The sequence below is a fragment of the Alnus glutinosa genome, chromosome 7 (genome assembly GCF_958979055.1).
Source record: "Alnus glutinosa chromosome 7, dhAlnGlut1.1, whole genome shotgun sequence".
Classification (NCBI taxonomy): domain Eukaryota; kingdom Viridiplantae; phylum Streptophyta; class Magnoliopsida; order Fagales; family Betulaceae; genus Alnus; species Alnus glutinosa.
The window spans coordinates 17,511,168-17,523,591 of NC_084892.1; positions in this window are offsets into that span (position 1 = coordinate 17,511,168).

Consider the following 12,424-nt stretch of genomic DNA (forward strand, 5'->3'; position numbering starts at 1 on the left):
AAGATTTATCCAAACAAGCAGTGTTTACTATCACAGGCTTAATAATACTGGAATCTAATTCAGAATCAGAAGCATGTGAAGTAGAAGCACTCAAATCATTAATAATTAAACCAGGCTTGTTCGAAATATCTGAATGAATACACAGCATGCTTTTCAAATTATCACTAGAGAATTTTGCCAATTTATTCTCAAGTTCATCAATAATATTCAGCAACATGGTATTCTCAGATCTCAAAGAGTCAATCAAAACATTTGATTCGAATAACTGAACAATCAAAAACTTTTTTTCTTGCTTCACCTTTTTGAGCTCTTTTGGAGAAACAATTTTATCTATTTTAGCAAAAACTTCAGAAAGCTCAATATCATGATTATCTTCAGATAACTGAGAGAAATCCATGATAAAATGTGTATTCAAAAAAATAGAAGTCACAAGAGATAAGGATCACACTCAGGAAATAAATCTTAAACAGAGTGTAACTTGCTTTGATACCAATTGAAAAATTAAATGGGCTTCTAATTTAACAGTGTGTGTGAACAGTGTACAACAAAATATTAAATGCGGAATTAAAGGAGACAAATATTTTGTTGACGAAATGGCAACTCAATTAAGAGAAAAACCACTCCGGGGCAGCCAAACACAGTATATCCACTATTCAGAAGACAAGACTAGATACAAAGTAGTAACACTCACATACCCCTGATGCAATGGCCGTACCTTGCTCTCTAACGTGTAACCCAACACGAAAGCCTCCCAACCAGGTCTCCTACCTAAAGGGGTATTCAATGGAATCCTTTACCTTAGGGCCTATCCCTAAGATAGACTTCACAGCTGATCAAATCACACACTGGCAAAGCTAGAGAGCTAGAAGATCTTCAATATCTCCCTAAACACCCTTTCTAAGCTGTAGAGAATTCACCACCAAATTCTGTGTTGAAAGCATACCTAGGGCCTCTTATTTATAGGCTTAGGAAACCCAAAATCGAGTCAAAAATGGATTCTGAGGCACGCGCGTCCGGACGGGCCAAGTTTTTCTTGTCCGAAAAGTAATTCTGGAATTTTCTGCAATGCCGTCCGGACGGGAAAATGTTTGCGTCCGAACGGGCTACTTCTGGACATAAATAATCGCCGTCCAGATGCTCAATTTACAGAACTTTTTCTTAGCTTTCCAATGTCGCTGATTTCGTCCCAATCCGATATTTGAGTAAAACGTTATGACTAAAATACCCAAGGGTGTTCGGACGGTCAACTTCAACCGCCTTTCCAAAGTAGCACTAGAAGCTTCCATACAAGGCCGTGTCGAAACAGTGTTGCCCTAGCGTCTGGACCGTTGCACTTTGGCTGCACGTAATTACCATAATAAGGCTCTGAGCGTCCGGACCCTAATGGCGTCTGGACGGTATAGCCACATCGTCCGGACGGATGCACTAGAACACTGGGATCTTCTGGAACTCTGAAGAGTGTCTGGACGATTTGCCATTACGTCCAGACAGATGCAATCTTGAACTGTTCAAAGCTTCTAGACACTGATGGGCATCCAGACGAAAAGTCTCATCGTCCGGACGGATTATGCTTTGACAGAAGAGAGTCCGGATGGGAATCCACGTCGTCCGGACGGATGATGCTTTGGACAGGTGGCGTCCGGACGAGATGACACGTCGTCCGGACGGTTGACAAGGAACCAAATTTTCTGACTTGCAAACTGTGCAGAATCTTCTGGAAGCACTTCTGAATAGCGGAATCCCTGTTAAATTGCATCATTACAATGAAGTGATTTTGTTAAACAGAATGCAGCCAACACAAAAACTAACACTAATAACTATTAGTATTTTGGCCTTATTCTGTGTTTGGACAAAATCACTTATGTGTAATGATACGGTAAACAGGGATTCCACTTTCAGAGTGATGTCAGAAGATTCTGCCTGTGAGTCAGAAGAATTTCAAGTTCTCTGTCAAGCGTCTGGATGATGTGTCATCCTGTCCGGACACCCATCTGTCTACTGTTCCATCCGTCCGGACAACGTGTCATTCCGTCCGGACATCAGATAGACAAGCATCATCTGTCCAGACGACGTGTTTCTTCCGTCCGGACACCTACATCGTATCGAGAAGCTTCTGTACCAGCTTGCTCCGCCTGGACGTTTTAGCAGCACGTCCGGACGCCTATTAGTTCTCAAACGGTTCACTGATTCTTTCCAAGTTTCAAGAAAGGGAAGATCAATCAACTGTCCAGACGATGTGGTATCCCGTCCGGACGCGTATCTCCGTAAGGCAAGAATTGCAGTTCAAAATGAACCGTCCGGACATCTGACAGCTGTGGTCCGGATGCTGGTGCATCGTATATGGTAACAGCCGATTCGACTTCAACCGTCCGGACGTCTCCCCCTCATGGTCCGGACGCAAGCGCATCAGATATGGAAATTGCGTGTTGAAGTTTAGCCATCCAGACACTCCTGCCAAATGGTCCGGACGCGCGAAGCCTGTTATGGAAATTACTTGCAGCTGACGTGATGATCGAGCCATCCCGTCCGGACGATGTTCTTATACAGGAAAGATTTCTTCGCAAAAATTTCAGAAAATCCTGTCACACAATTGTCCGTTCGGACGGCTCCCAGGCATATTTTGCTTGACGCCCATTCTGACCCCCAGCCTATAAATAGGGGCCCCTGGGCACTTAGAGCTGCAAGAATTCGGTGTGAATTCCATTAGAGCTCAAAGACGTGATATCTCCTCTGAAGCCGTTTTTCAAGTGTGCTATGCTGTAAACCGAAGTCTATCTTAGAGGTCGGCTCTAAGGTAAGGAGTTCCATTGAAGACCTCTTCAGGTAGGTGAACCTGATTGGGAAGCGTTCGTGTTGGGTTACACGTCAGAGATCAAGGTACGACCACTACATCGGTACATTTGAGTGTTACTGTCTTGTATCTAGCTTTGTCTTCTAAATAGTGGAATTCCTGGGTTTGGCTGCCCCGGAGTGGTTTTTCTCTTAACTGAGTTTCCACTTCGTCAACAAAAATCCTTGTGTCATTTGCTTTTCGCTGTGCTTTAATTTTTGTTGACACTTGTTGCACACACTTTACTTTTAGAAGTCATTTCAATTTTTCAATTGGTATCAGAGCTTGGTACACTCTGAGAAGATTAATTTCTTGAGTGTTTTTATATTTGACTTCTATCATTATTATGTCTCAAACTCTTAATTCTGTTCCTGCCTTTGATGGCTCGAACTGTGGCTATTGGAAGGCACGTATGCGTTTCTTTTTGAAATCTATTGACTGTTGGGGTATTGTCGAGACTGGTTGGACTAAACCAGAGGATACAACACCTGAACTAGTCCCTCAAAAGAATGCTCATCTTTCAAATGACAAAGCCCTCCATGCTCTATGCCAAGCACTTTCTCCATCTGAATTTGCCAAAATCTCAAATTGAGAATCAGCCAAAGCAGCATGGCAAATTTTGGAAACAACATATGAAGGCACAAAACTTGTAAAATCTGCCAAACTTTAGATGTTGATTTCAAAATTTGAAGAAATTAAGATGTTAGAGGAAGAGACATTTGGAGAGTTTTACTCCAAAATAAGTGACCTGAGGAACTCCATGGTGAGTCTTGGGAAACCTATCTCGGATGTAAAACTCATCCGAAAAATTCTCAGATCTTTGGCTGAACATTTCAGGATCAAGGTAACAACTATTGAGGAAAGCAAGGATCTTGAAGAGATGAAGATTGAAGAGCTGGTTGGATCTCTTCAAACATACGAGCTGTCTCTGACCCCGGTCAAGAAATTAAAGACCAATGCTCTTAAGGCTTCCAAAAAGAAGGTAGAAGCCTCCTCTGAAGAAGAATCTGAGGATGAAGAAAAGGCTGTGGCGATGCGAGGCAAAAATTTCAGAAGACTAATGAAAGATCATCTGTTCAAGAAGAAGTTTTCTGAAAAAGATAAGAAACCTCTTAGAGAAGCTGAACCAGAGGATGATGAGAAGAAAGATCCCAGAGGACCCCGATGTTTTGAATGCTCGGGCTATGGGCATATCCTGGCCGATTACGGAAATCTCAAGAAGAGCAAGGGGAAGGATTACAATGTGACTCTCAATGATGAGTCTGAAGAAGATGCTCCAGAGTCTGACAAATTTCTGGCTTTTGTGGCCCCTTATATTGAAGAAGAAGAGTCATATTTTTCGGAGCATAGTGAGAGTGAGGTAGAGCTCAAGGAAGCATAAAAACTCTCTACAAAGAGTTTGAGAAGCTGAGGGAAGGCCGAAAGCAACAAGTTAATGATCTGAACAGTCTGCATACTGAGAAGAGTTCATTGCTACTCAAGATACAGGAGCTCGAGGAAAAGCTACTTAAGACACAGCTCCAGCTAGAGAGAGTCACTGATGAGAAGCTGACTCGTATGCTGTCCATCCAGAATAGCCCACATGACAAGACTGGTCTCGGGTATGTAGCTTCCTCTTCTGATATTCCTTCTTCCTCAAAGACTGTGTTTGTGCCTCCTACAGTCCCAGAGCTTCCTCCAGTTATTGAAGATAAACAGAAGGAAAAGGTCAATGATGATGTTCCAGGCACTCAGTAGCCTCATTCCATCAGAAGACCTTATATTTGCTTGCCATCACTACGGTCTCAGTGGGCATATACGGCCTTAGTGCTCCCTCTTGAAAGCACAAAAGGTCAAACCCAAGAAAGAAGTGCCTAGACAAGCTCAGTATGGCACTATACCTGCAGCTCAGCATTAGACTCCTTGGCATTAGGCATCTTATCAAGCACCATGGGGACAAGCACCAAGACATCAGTTCCAAGCCCCTTGGTTTCATGGTCCTCGGTGTCAGCGGCCTCAACAGTAGGTTTGTACCAGCCAATCAGAGTGGCACTTAAAAAAGCAAACCTAGGCAATTGAGAAGGCCTCAAGAGCAATACACTGGTGAGCCTCCTGTTTGGATGCAAAACATGATGGAGTGGATGATGCAGTCTTGTCAGCAACCACCCACTGGAAGGCAGACTTGGGCTGAGAAGGACAGTTACCCAAGGAGGGGGAACCGACGTACCTAGCAGGTTCGGGCGTTCATGCCTAGGATTCTGTTCCTAATCCTATGGCATCAGGTTTGATTGCTCATTGTATTTGTTATATTATATGCAATCTAGGAACAAATTATGTTTTCCCCCTTGTGTTTTCTTGAGAAAACTTTGCAGGTATTTTTGGGGAAGACAGAAAAAGCAGGTCGAGTGACTGTTTTTCTGTAATGGCATCATTGAGGGTACACAGGTTTGATCGTTCCTTAGCATATGATGTCTTTTCCATATTGCTTGTTCTTTTTGTTGTTTTTAGTAAAAAAAAATTTTGGGGAGAATTTGCAGGATTTTTTTTCTCTTGGCTTATTAGATATTGCATGTATTCTTACCTGATATCTCAATTCGTTGTGCATTGATTAAATATACTTAGATATAATTGAGAGTTTTGACAATATTGGCCAAGTGTTTATCCTGTTTATGCAAAAGTAGGATAGCTTCTTTCCTCATGCGATAAAAAAGTGCACTATCCCGGGCCCCCCCTAAAGGTACATCTTTCTTTCTTTGACTCTTTGCTTTTCGAAATTTTGGATAAGAGAAGAAGTCCTTAATAAGATGGCCAAATTGACCACAGGCTAGTTGAACCTAGCATCTATAAACTTTGGCACTCCCTACAGTTTACAGTTCTATAAGATTCGAGCAGTATTTCATAAAAGGTTTTGTGCTTTAAATCTGTTTAATCACTGCTTATGTGCTTAAATTCACCTTGCCCTCTATGAGCAAGTAAAATTTTGTCTTGTCCTATATGGTACAAGTAAAACAAACTATGTGCTGTATCTTAGGGGGAGTGTACCAGATGAGGGTGTCTAGGCCCTAACAAGTTATACGGTTTGACTTTTGGCTAATCTGTCTTTGATTTTCTCTCATGTCTAGAAAATCTAGTTGCTATTTGTCATGTCTTGGAAAGGCTTACCTGGTGGGAAAAGAGTCTCCACACACACACGCATTGCTTGAGTTGAGTTGCTTATTTGATTTTTATATGATCAGGAAAAACTATTTGTGCTAATTGAAATCTCAACTTCCTTTTATATCTCTGTTTATTTTTTAGATGCGTTCTGATTGTGTTATCAGTTGATTATGTATGCGTATTTTGACACTGACTTGAGAAAATTTGATCTCTGTAAATTCTTCTCTGTTTTTCTAGTGTTTCAGTGTGGAGCGTCCGGACGGTATTCCTTGGAGTTTGGACGGGTGTAGCATGGTAGTCTGGACGGTATTCTCTGGAAGTTCGGACATGTGCAGTGCCTCGTCGTCCGGACAGGTCTTGTTGTACGTCCGGACTCACGTGCACTGTCACCATCATTCGGACTGGTAATTTATTTCGTCTGGACGAGCATGACCATTACGCACGTTCCTGAGGCCCACGAGTCCGGACATCTTGAAAACTCCGTCCGGACGGGTGACCCACAGAGGCTATAAATAGCCCAGTTCGACCATTTTCTCCATTCCCCATAAAATCTACTTTTTGACTTTTTGTGAGTAATTTTCTTTGGTGTTTTTGGAGTAATATCATCCCTTTGTGTCTCTTTGCATTCTCAATCACTCTTTAGGTATTTTTCTTGTCCTATTCTTTTCAGTTTTTAGAGTGTTAGAATTTCAATATTTGATTAGGAGTGTTATTGAGAGTTTGAGATGCTTATACCATGTTGGGATTATTTGTAGGACTATGATAATTTCTGTTTTTTTTAAATAGTCATTTTTCTGCTGTTTTTCTGCCCAAAATTTTTGCTAACCTAACAAGATTTTTTTTGGGGATTATTTTTTTTGGAATATTCTTGTTGGTTTTCTTTTTGCAGAATCATGTCTGCCATCAGTTCCCAGCGCCGGGTCTGTCAGAGGACAGAAGCAGAGCAAAATGAAATACAAGCGAAGATTATGGACCGGACTGTCATTGCTGAATGGAACGTGGTTCGTGTAGATATCATGGTGCCTCCACTGAACAGTATCCATGAGACTATCCAGCATTATCAGTGGACCTACCTCTATACCTGTGCCTGCGTCGTCCTCACCAGGTTAGTCTGACTTTTTTATGCAAACTTGGAGGTTGCTCAGGATGATGAGCGTGGGACGATACTGCAGTCCATTGTTGACGGACACATAATCACTGTTGATCCCCAGATCATCAGCCGGTTTATCGGGGTACCTGTTCTTGATCTACCTGCCAGTCCATTCAACGAGGTGGTGCGTCCTCCCTCTATGGATGAGCTCTGAGAGTTTTTCCATGCTGTTCCACAGGGTGAGGGGCATCAGACCTCCATTAAGATTGGTGCTCTAGGTCCAGCTCATCGTATGTTGGCCAAAATTATTCTGCACAATCTGTGGCCGGTTACCAGGTGCAGTAATCTGATATTGAAGAAGGCCCAGTTTGTTTATGCTGTTCACTTTTGCTTTCCTTTCTGTCTCTGCAAGCATATTCTGGGAGTCATGCTCGAGGCTCGTGATGAGGGCATTGCCGATCTTCCTTTTGGCTGCCTCCTTACTCAGATCATCCTGCAGTCTTGTATCAATGTAGATGGAGAGCCTAGGATGAAGATGAAACAGCCCCTCAGCAAACAGACTTTGCTGAAGTCAAATGCGTAGCTGCGGAGAGAGGATTTTGATGAGGATATGCCTGCTGCGATGCATGTTGCTTTTCTGGACGTAGCTTCATCCTCTCACATTGTCCCGCCTTCTGAACCAGAGGTCAATGTTTCTCAAATTATGGAGGCTCTTGCTGCTCTTCAGGGGGGATGAGCAATATGTAGGTGTCGATGTCCTCCATGCAGCAGTCCGTGTCCTCCATGTAGCTGGAAATGCGGTCCATCAGCAAGAGGGTGGAGCAGACCCACTTGGACCTTCAGAAGTGTCTCCAAGTCCATTATCCAGAGAGCAGTGATGATGAGGCTGCTGCACCAAAGGCTGCACATCGGACTCCTAGAGCTACACCTCTAGCAGAGGATGTTTGATTCCCTCGTGTTTCTTTGTTGACTTTTTTTTTTTTTTTGTTATTTTGAGACAATTTGTTGTTTATTATAACTCTTGGATTTATATTACTCTGTTTCCCGGGTCCTTCTGAGATCGTTAGGGGGAGTAATTTTTATTTCAGTTGGTTGTTTTATTACTCTGTTTACCCTTTGTCCCTTTGTGACAAAAATGGGGAGTAATTTTTATTTTGGATCGGGAATGTATTTCCAAACCGATCAAGTGATTTTTGTCCCAGAATGGCCAAAGGAGGAGTTTGTTAGTATTTTGGCCTTATTCTGTGTTTGGAAAAATTCACTTATGTGTAATGATGCGGTCAACAGGGATTCCACTTTCAGAGTGATGTCAGAAGATTCTGCCTACGAGTCAGAAGAATTTCAAGTTCCCTGTCAGCCGTCTGGACGATGTGTCATCCCATCCGGACGCCCATCTGTCTACAGTTCAATCCGTCTGAACTACGTGTCATTCCGTCCGGACATCAGACTGACAAGCATCATCTGTCCGGACGACGTGTTTCTTCCGTCCGGACACCTACATCGTATCGAGAAGCTTCTGTGCCAGCTTGCTCCGTCCGGACGTTTCAGCAGCACGTCCGGACGCCTATCAGTTCTCGAACGGTTCACTTATTCTTTCCAAGTTTCAAGAAAGGGAAGATCAATCAACCGCCCGGACGATGTGGTATCCCGTCCGGACGCGTATCTCCGTAAGGGAAGAATCGCAGTTCAAAATGAACCGTTTGGACATCTGACAATTGTGGTCCGGACACTGGTGCATCGTATATGGTAACTGTCAATTCGACTTCAACCATCTGGACGTCTCCCCCTCATGGTCCGGACGCACGCGCATCAGATATGGAAATTACGTGTTGAAGTTTAGCCGTCCGGACACTCCTGCCCCATGGTCCGGACGCGCGAAGCCTATTATGGAAATTACTTGCAGCGGACGTGCGTCTGTCCGGACGATTGAGCCATCCCGTCAGGACGATGTTCTTATACAGGAAAGATTTCTTCGCGAAAATTTTGGAAAATCCTGTCGCACAGTTGTCCGTCCAGACGGCCATGGTTCACTGTCCGGACGGCTCCCAGGCATATTTTGCCTGACCCCCAGCCTATAAATAGGGGCCCCTGGGCACTTAGAGCTGAAAAAATTCGGTGTGAATTCCATTAGAGCTCAGAGACGTGATATCCCCTCTGAAGCCATTTTTCAAGTGTGCTGTGCTGTAAACCGAAGTCTATCTTAGATGTCGGCTCTAAGGAAAGGAGTTCCATTGAAGACCCCTTCAAGTAGGTGAACCTGGATGGGAAGCGTTCGTGTTGGGTTACACGTCAGAGATCAAGGTACCACCATTGCATCGGTACATGTGAGTGTTACTGTCTTGTATCTAGCTTTGTCTTCTGAATAGTGGAATTCCTGGGTTTGGCTGCCCCGGAGTGGTTTTTCTCTTAACTGAGTTTCCACTTCGTTAACAAAAATCCTTGTGTCATTTACTTTCTGCTGTGCTTTAATTTTTGTTGACACTTGTTGCACACACTTTACTTTTAGAAGTCATTTCAATTTTTGAATAACCTTATTTAACAACTTACCATATATCTCAAAACATCAAGGATTGATTGAGATTTGCTCCCTTTTCTTTTTCTTTTCCTTTTTATGCTTTTCCCTTTATTCCTTTTATTTTTGTTGTGTTTGACCGTGAGGGAGAAAGGATGGTAAATGGGTATTTTCTAGAGAATTCTTCTTTATTCTTTTTGTTTCTTTCTTTCTTCTTTTCTTTTACTATTTCCTTTTAACCACCAGATCTAGAGAAATAGAGTGCTTCCTTCCTTTTCTAGAGAGTACTCTATCTTGTCTTTTTCTTATTACTTTGTTATCTTTACTTTTTCTTAATAAGAGAGTAATAGGACCAAAGGAAACAGAGTGACGAGAGAGAGAAGCCTTTCTCTTACCTTTTTCTTTTCACCGAACACATATACACAAAACAGAGAAAAGAAGAGATGAAAGAAAACTTACCAAGAGAGAAAGAAAATTGTTGCTGCGTTATCTTCTTTTCTTGCTTACCTGAAACAAAGATGAAAGAGGCCTGGGTTTTCTGTTTTCCTAGAGATGAAAAGAGATTTTAACAGATCTCTTTTTGCTATTCTAGCTACTGAACTGAGAGGAAATCAGAGGAGAAAAAGGAGTAACTTGCAGAAAACGAAGAGAGGAAGAAGAAGAGAGTGGATGAGCGCGAATGAACATAGAGGCTGCCTTGTATTTATAATGGAATGGATGGCCCAGATTAGCTAAATTTGATCGCATCAAACGGTTGGGGTATGGGCAGGTGTGCTACGTGCTGCAGAAGTCTTCCTACGCATCCTGCTCAAAATATCAGTTATCTCCAAGTAACTAGACATTAACCATTTGTTAAGCTTCTATTTGAAGAATTATTTTGTTTCTCCTCTAGTCTCTTAACGTTTTGGGTATGGACTGCAGATTTCTTCAATGTGGGCCGGGTTCCACATGGTTTGGACTGCATCTGGTGGTGACTCATCAACAATCTTAAATAATCATAACAGCCCAATATCTTTCAATCCTTGAGAAATAAGAAGTTCATTTCTAACTAATCTAACGTTAATTTATTAACCAAATTATGTTCAATTGTTTCAATGTCTAAGAAATGGACTGGGTTCTAGTAACGTGTGGGCTGGGTGACTTTTAAACATGTGGACAGTTAAGTTGGAATAAAATGGGCCCACAAATTATTAATGTTCAATTTTCGTCCAAAACAGGGGTAGTATACTTCGCGGGAGTTTTTTCACCCTAAATAGAGTCCAAAAATTATAAAATTTGGAGGATAGCTAGAGAACTTTGAGACAAGCGTTCTGGCTTTTGAATCGATCAAAACGAAGTTCGTTTGACCCTGTTTCCCTTATTCCAAAGTTTAAGGTCCGTTTGAACTTTTTATTAAATTGAAACTATAAATACTTCTTAATAAATGAATATTTATTTTCATTGTAACAACCCGCTTTTTACAAAAAAACGTAAGTAATTATATCTGGATAATTACGAGTCATTAACCATTCAGAAACGATAAATCTGGCAGCGGAAAATATGAATATCTTTTTTTTTCTTTACAACCATCAGGGACAACTCCCTTACTATACATTTAGAGCTTTAACTGTCATCCACTAGAAATACATTAAAAGTCTTTCACACTAATTACAAAGAAACATGTGTCACAAATGACACCACAACATACATGGAAAGTTTACTAAATACAAATAAATCCTTAAACATGTTACATACAAGAGTACAAACATTGATAAGTATAAAGCACTAAATCCTATAACTACAATAGCTTTAAATCTCTTAAACAAGCAGTTAATCCAATCCATAATCTTCAGAACCTGCGCAAACATCTATGAGAAGGTGGTTACAACCACAATCCCATAGTTCCATAAGTGAGCTAACTGTCATCCAACAACATCATGATTTATGCGTTATTAAGGAACAAAGATATGACATAATGATGTAGTGATAGTTTTCTATGCAAAGTTTAACAGTTCAATATAGTCATTGCACTCCTCTCGTTTGAAGCCGTTAACTCGGTAAGCGTCTTTCTCGAGGCCGTTCCGTCTACATTACATTTTGATTAGCTTATTTTCGCACTAGCAGAGTTCGTCACACGTCACTCTACTAGCACTTTGAGAGACGTTGACTCCAATATGAATTATTAGGGTTTTCGGTTTCAGGCACTATTCCCATCCTGAACCTTTAGAGACGTTGACTCCAATATTAATAGATTGATTATTAACAGTATGCAACAATCAGTCACACGCATCCAATTAAAATAAAACATAAACACAGCACTATTGAAATCCAGTACTACCCTCAGTAAGTAATTTATACTTACAGCCCTTTTGTGCAATCTCAATTCATCATCTGCATCAAATACATATACATATGCATTGAAGATTAATATCATTACTTTTTATAAATCCATGCCTAAACATGAATTTTATTTCCATACATAGAAGCAATCATCTATTAATTGGAAAATCATTTACATTTATTAACACTTAACATGGTTAAGTCTTAATATTTGCTTAATTAATTAGCAAATCAATACCTTAGAATCATATCTAATCTAGGTCTCAAGTAGCACTTGAGTATAATCTAACATTCTTAATATCATCTTCTAAAGCATAGATAAATCAGCTAACAAGAAACCTATGCATATTTCTAGCAAGACATTAACATCACATTGTTAACTTCAAAAGCTTTCAACCATAATACACAACCAAACAGAAAATATATTTGAACATAATTATAATTAAAGAGAACTCAACATATGAACATGTTTTCATATTTAAACCATATCACAACTCAATAACAACATTCATACATTTCCTTAGATTATATGACTCAT